Genomic DNA, 10332 nt, shown 5'->3' with positions numbered 1-10332 from the left:
GCTCCTTTCAAGCTTATGTCTTATTTTAGTATTCCCCTCGCATGCTCGTACATTCAATGTACTGATGTCATTTGGCCTGCATCTTTTATGATGCAGATACAAGTACCAGGATCAACATCCAGCACTATCGTTGATATATCCTGTTGAGATTCAGAGTTGTTGGTGAGCCTCCTTGATTTCAGAGGATCCCTTTTTATTGTTTTATCCATTTAGTTCATTAGGATGTCGTGGATCTTTTCTCGACGTCCATCTCAGTTGTTAGAGGCTTCATAGACAGTTAGTTGATGTTAGTTCTTGAGTCTTTCCATTTCAGTTTTGATGTTTGAGACTTGAGTTGCCATATGGGGCTAGTTGAATGTTTCTTTCAAGACATTCTAAGTTTATTGAATGAGTTTATCTTTTGAGACTGTTTTATTGTTATTTAAGTCTTCCGCTAAGAGTTAAGTCAGGCCGAGGGTTCGCTTGGGGCCAACAATGGTTCTCGAGTGCCAGTCTCCCCCAGGATGTAGGCTCGGGGAGTGACAACTTTACCCTTCTTAAATATTAAATATTAATTATTTAATATATAACTAGACACTATAACTATATCAAATTATCAGTACTCTACCCACTTCACACTAGGCCGCTTTAGTCTTTACTTTTTACTCAAAACCTAAAGACTAAAGTAAGGGTTTGCAATTGTAGCTATTTGATTGTAGTTTTAGTTATAGTCTTGTTGGACTATTTGATTTTAGTTTTAGTTTGTAATGGTAGGTTGTAACTTTTGCAAGTTTGTAAAGGTCTATAATTTGATTAACATCAGAAATTTCATACTATGATTTGGAGGTGACATGTACTTATAGCCTTCGTACTATATTTTCTCTTATCGATGTAATTTCTCATTATCTTTCTTGTATCACTATATCAAAGCATTTAGAGAAGTGAGAAGTCATATAATATTTTATGGTCATTTTCTTATTGGGTAAATCGAAAACCGTACCGATAACAACCAAAAACCGATAAAAAATATCTTATTGGTTTGTTATTGGGTTAGCATATTTAAAAACCAAAAATCGAACCGTTAATACAAAAACAGAACCGAAATGATTGATGCACACCCCTACTTATTTTTGTTATCTTTCTCCGCTCTTTTAATCCATGCATAGCACGCCCAAATATATTAGTATATATTTAATAACATTACATAAATTAAGCTAGACGAAAGAAGTAAAATACATAATAATAACAAATATAAATTTTTATTATATAAAAATAAATCAAATTATTGGTTTGTAAATTCAATAATGCGGCTAGGCTTTTGTTAAAATATTGCATAGTTATTGTCCCTCCGGATTTAAGGTGAAACTACAAGGATAAGTGTACAATTAATATAAAACATAGGGAGTAATTTGTGAATTTTATACCCCAATAAATGAATTCACAACAGTTTGTGTATTTGTATTAAGTCAAACCACATCATATAAAGTAAAACCGAGGAAGAGTAATATAAATGGTGACAACAAAAGTTATGGTTATGAAATATCAATTTAAATGGATAAACAAAACAAACACTAGAAATAACATCTATAAAGAAGTATTAGGTGAAATATTTTTTTAAATTTTAAAATGTTCACTTTATCTTTAATAAAATAATTAAACATAAAAATTGAAACTTTCCGATGTGTGGATCAAGATAGAAAGACCGCTAATCAAGTGATAAACAAAGGCGGAAGAATCGTTTGATTTTATTTAAAAATATTATTACTATACCCTTTGTATTTGAATTAAAAACCCTAAAACCAAAGATTTTGTATCTATTTTAATATTTTATTATTTTTTTAATACAAAAAATGAAAGATATATAAATGGAAAATGGCCCAAAGAAAGAAGAGAAGAGTTGAGGAGTGGCGATTCAACAATAAGAAATCTAGAAAATCATTTTTGAATTAAAAAGTAAGTAATTAATGTTGAGGGTAAAATATGAAAAAAATAATTGTCTTTTCTTGATATGTTAAAAGTGACAAGTAAAAATAAAAATCTAGAATTAAGAGAGTGTTTGAATTGGCTTAAGTATTTGGCAAATATAAAAAATAACTTTTAAAAAATAAAAAAATGACTTAAAAAAAGTTAGGCAATTTACATCTGGCCAAGAAACCACTGAAATGTAAGTGTTCCAGTTGATCATCATTTGCGAGGAAGGGTATCAACTCAATATATGTCACGCCTCGAGCCTACACCCTGAACGTAACTGGCACTCGAAAACCATTGCTGGTTTCCAAGCGAACCCTTGACCTGACTCAATACTCAGCGAAAGACTTACTTGGCAGCATAAGAATACAATTGCATAGCTTAACTCATAAGACTTCAACAAAACAAGAAAACTCAATAGTCTCAATGGTATATAAACTCATAACTGTCAGAAAAACACTCTAATAGCCATAATAAATCAACTCAAGTCTTGAAACAATAACAAGGAAAGGGAACAAGACTCCTTAACTACTACTATCTATGAAGCTTCTAAGTACTATGATGGATGTCGGGACAAAACCCCCGATCATCTTAACAAAACTGAAAATAAAAGTAAAGTTTGGAGCCCTCTGGAAAGCAAGGAGGCTCACCAATCAAACTCTAGCACTGCAAGTGGTATCAACGGAACGTCTGTTGATTACCCTGAATACCTGTATCTGCATCATGAAAAGATGTAGGCCAAAAGACGTCAGTACATTGAATGTACGAGTATGTAAGGGGAACTCTAAGGCATAGACATAAGCTTGAACTGATTAAAAGGAAGAACGTACTCACTCATCTCGACTCAACTCGACTCAACTCAACTCAACTCATCAGTTCAAGCAACAATAAAGATGCAGTATAAAGAAAGCTTTTGAAACAGTAAATAACAACTCAATGTATTTAAAAATACAATAATATCTCTTTACTCTTATATGAGAGATTCTCTAACCAAAAATCATCACTATGAGCTATCTGATGATACATCGTCTCGCCCACGCTGCCAGAATTGTCCTATACCTTGCCGGAGTATAAGACATCCTCAACTAAGTGGATTCATTAAGCTATGCTTAAAAGCAATAAGGAATCATCTAAAAAGTATGACCCTTTACCCATATTGGCATACATGGTTTATGAGGATTTTGAGCGTGCTCAATACTCCTCCCAATAATATATATAACTCATGCGTGCTCATATGTTTTAAAGAAAACATATCTCCTCCTCAATTTGAGATAATTACTCAAAAGCTCTCTTAAAAGAGATAATGCTCAAAACTCCTCATGAACTCAATTAGAAAATAAGGTTTCTTCTTCTCTTTTTAAATGTAAAAGTTTTACATGCTTGGGAATACTTAGTCCCCTCATACTCATTTTTAAAAATGAACTCAACTTTCCTCATCCTCATACTCAAGTACTCAAGTCTTAATCCAAGTTTAAAAAGATTGAAAAAGACTCCTCAAAGTGACTCAAAAAGGTTTCTCGAATTTTGCTCTTAATCTTTACTTTAATTTGAAAAGTGAAATTAAGAGACATGATTAGGATATATGTAGGATCTCTCAGTGAATTATGAAGGTTTAGATAGTTAGGATTAAGAAGGGAATGAAAGCTCGACTCAAATGAACAAGTAAGGAACAAAAACGGATTAGGGTCTGATTGGGCGCACTGCTGACGCGTCGCGCCTGACCTCCATTTATTAGGGGTCTGATTGGGCGCACTGCTGATGCATCACGCCATGCCTCTATTTAATGGGGGTCCGATTGGGCACACTACTGGCGTATATCTACTTAGGTGATCTCTAACTATAAAGGCATCTACCTACTTGAACTTATACAATTTTTCTTAAGGAAATCACTGAGGCATTTCAACTTTTTAAAACAGAAAAAGCTCTGTCAAGATACTTGCTAACAACAATAGCAAACACTTGTCTTCACATTATGTCAAACAACTTTAACATGTCCTTATTTTTCACAGGGAGATCTTCTCAGGCACTTCACTATAAAGGCACCAAACTACCTGAGTGTTTGTCTATAAATAATTATATTTAACAAGTTTTGTGTTTGGTAGCCTCAAAGTATTCTAGTTGTAAATAAATATATTTAACAAGTTTTATGTTTATATGGAGAAAGTTTGGTAGCCAAGTAGTAAAAGTATTCTAGTTGTATTGCCAAAACACAACAGAAGAAAAGATTTGTAAGGATGATCTTTGTTGTTTAACATGCAATGAATACAGACCCAGAACCCTAGCACACATATTGGGGATTTTCGATTGTATTCATTGTCGGATCCGATCAAAGGGTAACAATTTTACAAATTCATTGGTTATCATTTCAAAGTTCCAGAAAATTCAAATAAACTATTTTTCTACTAGCGCAAGATCATAAAATTAGGGCAGATCAAGAAATTGCATATTAACAAGGAATGAATATAGACCCAGAACACTAGCACTTATATTGGACATTTTCCATCATTGTTGGGTTAGTGCAAAGGGTATAACAAATTTACAAATGCACTGGTTATAACAAATTTACAAATGCACTGGTTATCATTTTAAAAGCCACATAAAATCCAATCAAGGTTGTAAAACTAGGGCTGAGCAAGATAAATTTGCAGTTTAACAAGCAATGAATATAGACCCAAAACCCTAAGACATCGGGGATTCTCCATCTGCAAATATCATTTCAATGCTACAGGTATAACAAATTTACAAATGCATTGGTTATCATTTCAAAGCCACATAAAATCAAATTAAGCTTGTAAAACTAGGGCCGAGCAAGATAAATTTGCAGTTTAACAAGCAATGAATATAGACCCACAACCCTAAGACATATTGGGGATTTTCCATGTATAAATTGTTGGATCTGTGCAAATATCATTTCAATTAATGTTGTATCTACTAGCAAATGTTATAAAACTAGGGCAGAGCAAATTATAATTTACAGTTTAACAAGCAATTAATACAGAGCCAGTACCCTGACATATATAATGGGGATTTCCCATTGTATTCATTTTTGGATCTGAGTAAAGGGTATAACTAATTCACAAATGCATTGGATATCATTTCAAAGCTACTCAATATTCAATTATGCTTGTACTCTACTAAGCAAGATCATAAAATTTAGGGCATAACTGTTTAGGCTCAATATATTTAAGTTTTTTAGTGTATCTAATTGTATAATAAGTTATGTACGGGTACATAGTGTTCCAAGTGACTTGAGGTAGACTTAAGCGAAATAAACCTAATTTTTTGGCTGCGAAATAAACCACATTTTAATTTTTTATTGAAAATAATCACATCTCGTAGGAAAAAAATAACTCTCTTGGCTTTTTAAAAGTTTGGTGAAACACACTAGGTTTGGATTGACTTTTAGTTTATGACTTATAAGACAAAAATCATAAGTTAGAATTTTTAATTCATGACTTTCGACTTATTTTTGTTATTTTAACTTAAAAATAAGTGTTTAAACAATTTTTAATTTAACTCAGACACTTTAAAATTGCTTACATATTTTTCTTTAAGACATCTAAAATAAGTGCTCTATTGTTGCTTCCAAAATAAGTAGCTTTGTTGCTAATTTAACCTCTCTCAATGTCCACAATGTTCTATTTCTAATTATCATATTGCCTTCTTCAAAAATGTTTCTTTTGAAGGTTAATATGAATCGATATGGTTTCCATTTCTCCCTTCTCTTTTCAATACTACATTTACATTCTCGATTTAAAAACTCTAATGTTAAATAGTGATGAACAAAACGATATTGGATCTCATAGAAACATTTCATATGCTTGCCTATACTGGCTCTTGCTTATTTCGACTTGCTATATAAGTGGATATATATAATACAGTGCAACATAGCCACCTGAAATTATAAGGAGATGTGAGTTGTAAAAAGATGTTGTGTTTACAGATTTTGTACTCGGGACAATTTGCAACTTCTGTTGTTGTGCTAGGAAAAGATGATGTTTATAATCAGAATTGTGACTAAAAATTTAAGATGGGATGAATTGCAGGAAGGAACAGTGCCATTGAGCCTGTAGGTGGTGAAGGTAATGGAGGAAAAAGCATTGTGAACTATACCAAGGTAAATACATCCCTTTCTTGGATCTCAATATGAGTCAAAACGATTTTCATTTTTTTTTATTTATTAATGATGAGGAATGCGAAGGAGAAATGTCTTGATTTAGTAAACAAAAAGATATATAGAAGAGGTCTTTCTAATATATGTCATATCTAGGGATTTATATCTATTACTCATAGCATTATGATAAGCATAGTATTGGTCACATCACATCCCGACCCTGTATGGTTGTTTGTTATCCTAGCATAATTTGCTCTATAGAGTGTTTGCTTCCACTTCTTTCAGGAAAAGGTAGAATTACCCCTAGACTATGACTTAAATCTTAGAGACACACCTAACTAAACTAAGGTCCTATTACCCTCTAAACTCATTTTTTTTTTGTAATTTTGTGCACCTTTTTGGCTTACGTGGCATCCAATATTTTCCACACGCCTCAATTGCGTGGAGTCACGGAGTGTGCCATGTAAGACAAAAGATGTACAAAATTACAAAAAAATATGTTCAAGAGGTAATAGGACCTTAGTTTAGTTAAGGTGTGTCTCTAAGATTTCGGTCATAGTCTAGGGATACTTGTGCCTGATCCCACTTCTTTTTGAACAAACACAAATGGTGGGTTCATCAAAAACTGTTTTCTTTGGCTATTCTGCTCTGAAACACATGGGACAGCTTGGTGATTTTCAGCTTCATCATTAAGTAACAAACAATTATCATAGAGCAAATTATTATTACTTATCATGTGCATAACATCGGTTGAGTCAGTATTAGTTTCAAGAGGAGTTAGATCTGCGACTAAAAGACCTCAAGTGTTATAATTTTTTGTAATGTGCCGTAAACATGTACATTACATGATAATATATTTTTTTAGGCATCTATTCAGTTTTTCGGCATTCAATTTTTATTTATAAAATAAAGGGAAAAGGTAGAAGTACCTTCCTAGACTATGACCCAAATCTCAAAGACACACCTTAATTAAACTAAGGTTCTATTATCCCTTAACTCATTTTTTTGTAATTTTGTATACCTTTATGACTTACGTGGCATTCAAATATATTCAACGCGCCTCAACTGCGTGGAGTCACAGAGTGTGCCACATAAGCCAAAAGATGTATAATATTATATATAAAATGAGTTCAGGAGGGTAATATGACCTTAGTTTAGTTAAGATGTGTCTTTAGAATTTAGACTGATACTTGTGCCTTCCCCTAAAATAAATAGTTGTAGTAGAAACAATTTATGTTAATTTTCCTGTTCCATGAATTACTTTGGTGTGCAATGTGGACATTTGTTAAGTATATAATAAATCACGTCTTTCATGACCAATTTTTTTACGACGTTTGTTACTTCAATAATTATCTTTATTTTATTGTCTAATTCGGAATTAATCAGTTTAAGCCTAGGTTGACACTTATAGTGTATAATAAAGGAAAGTAATTTGCAATGTGGTTAAATCAAATAACAAGTGACATGGATTTTTTCTAAGAAAATTACTACTAACTCAAAAGTGTTAGACCACTCACCTATTTTCTAAAAAAAAAATTGAAATTTTAATTTATGTTTTTCTTTTGAGAAAATAGCCAAATACCCCCTCAACCTATTATCCGATTCTCAACTACACACTTATATTTCACGGGGATTCTATTACCTCCCAGAGTATTTTAAACACAGATATTGACATCCTTAAAATTTCACCTCCAAATCTTTGTTGTTGAGTGTAATACAGACACCTATTTTTTCAGAATAAAAATTTAAAAAAAAATTCATTACCAAAATACATCAATTTTGATGTTGTTCATTTTTTCTCCACCATTCCATTCATCTTCCTAAACCATCCCATTTTTTCTCCATTGTTCCCAAATGTCTAATCTCCTCCAATCCACCTCCATATCCATCACACCCGTCATCCTTCGTCTTTCTTCTATCTTTTCGATCATTTATTTGTTCAAAATCTAGTTGTCATTGTTGATTTCAATAAATTTGACATGAATATTGATTTTTTTATTATGGTATCATTAACTTTCTTTTGATTATGTTGTTTATTTTTATGAAAGATTTGAAGGGGTTGGTCATGAAAAAGTTCATTGTGGATTAAAAGAGAAAAAAATGAAAAAAAATATATTGTATAGGTGCTTGCCATGGCATCCATGTTAAAATTTAATTGCAGATGTGTAATTTTTAAAGGAGGGAAATGGTTAGAGAGAGAGAGTATAAAGGCAAAATGGTCTGGTGGACCCTTGTCCTTGTATATGTATGTATTGTGAATCATTCTACTTGCCCCTTTGTCATCTGAACCCCTGAACTTATTGAAACACAATATTTTAAACACTATTTCTGACTTGGCATCCTATGTGGCATCTAATACCAGAGTGCGTGTAAAACACACCTATTAGGAGCATTAGACCCTTGGAAATGGGTCTAAAAGTCACATTAGGGGTTTTATATAGCCATCATCTTCCTAGTTGGATCTAACACCATTGTTGCATAGAATTTAAGGTTTTCTTGGCCTTTTATTTTTTATCTTTTCCCCCCAAATTTCTTATCTATTGTTTATTGTCATTATACTGCTCTCTTTATTATGAAACACACCATGGAAGGCAAACAATCCTCTCAAACATCTTACACTAACATTAAGCATAAAACAAAGCAAAATTTCCAAAAGAATTCAAGAAAATCAATGTAATTGACTAAAACCCAAAACCAACAAAGAAACAAATAGAAGATCAAATCCAGATTAAACAACAAATAAATACGAAAATAAATTGAAAAACCTACCTAAATAAGTTGAAAATCGAACAAAAACAATAAAAAAAAACTCAAATAATTTTCAAGATTGACCCCTGTTTCAGATCCAACCAAACACAAACTTACTGCCTTCCTCTCGTCCTCTTCACCTTCTCTGACCAAAATGCCTTCATTCTCACCGCCTCCAACAAGCTTCAACCAGGAACTATAAGCGAGAACCAACAACAACAACAAAAATACCAAACCAATACTCCGCCAATAAGTCTCGACCTTCCTAAAGCCGCCAGCCCCGAACTCCGGCGAGATTGTGAACAACTAGAACCAATCAGACCCCCACTCTTCCTTAGGCCACCGGTCACCACCAAAACTCCAATCCGATAAAATTCAAAATCAACTCCGAACTCTGACGAGATTGTGAACAATCAGAAGTCATGCCAACATTTTTTACTTTAATGGAAAGAGTAGAAGAAGTAGGAAAAAGGAAAAGGTAAGGAAGATTAGAAGAAGGGATGAAGTGAAATTGTGGGGATGGAGACAGTTATAGCAACAAAAAAAAATTGGAAAGAAAAGTGTTGCTACATTAATCTAATATAATAAAAGGAAAAATGGCGTGGAGTGACTATATATATGTGTATCATTTTATAATCATACGTGTCATTTTATAATTATTTTTTAAATTATGTGTCAGGCTTTTGTGATACACACACAATAGAGTAGTAAAAATGTGTTTAAAATGTTGTGTTTCGATGGGTTCAGGGGTTTAGATGACAAAGGGGCAAGTGGAAGGGTTCACAATACAAACACATACAAGTACAAGGGTCTACTGGACCATTTTGCGTTAATTAAATTTATTTATTAATTATATTAAATTCAATTAAGAAAGGATAGTTGTCAAATCATTTAATTTTGACTTATTTATTTGCCTTACACTTGCCTTCAGAAAAGTGAACACACTTGTTGTGTCACATCAGTACATAAGGGTGTCAATATATTTGTTTAAAATACTTTAAGAGGGTAATAGGACCTTCGTAAAATATTGTGTAATTCAGAATTGGGTAATAGGTTAAGGGAGTATTTGACTGTTTTCTCTTTTTCTTTTCCTTTTGATTATTTAGTTTGTTCGGTTATTTGTATTGCATAAATAAATTGAGATTTGCCCAAATTCAGTTTAAAATAATAACTACAGTTAGGGGTGTTACGGTTTGGATAAAAACCCATCCAAATCAAAAAATTGAACCAAACCGATTTTATTTAGGGTTTGGTTTTAGATTTTTAAAAAACCGATAGTATTTGGTTTGGTTATGATTTTGTTCGAAAAAAATCGAAGAAATAACCGAACCAAACCGATAAATAATATACATAAATTTCATTATTATACATACATAATATACTATTTTATAAACAATTTTAAAATCTTATATATGTATTCATCAAAATTTATTTATAATTTACTTATGAAAGTAAAAATGCCCAAGGTAAGAACATTTATCTTATTGGTTTCATGTATATGAGTGTCTATGACAATTCTTTGT

This window comes from Solanum tuberosum, unplaced genomic scaffold, assembly GCF_000226075.1.
Source record: "Solanum tuberosum cultivar DM 1-3 516 R44 unplaced genomic scaffold, SolTub_3.0 scf00464, whole genome shotgun sequence".
In the NCBI taxonomy this organism is placed as follows: domain Eukaryota; kingdom Viridiplantae; phylum Streptophyta; class Magnoliopsida; order Solanales; family Solanaceae; genus Solanum; species Solanum tuberosum.
The sequence above is the reverse complement of the archived record's forward strand: the minus strand, read 5'-3'. Positions refer to the sequence as shown.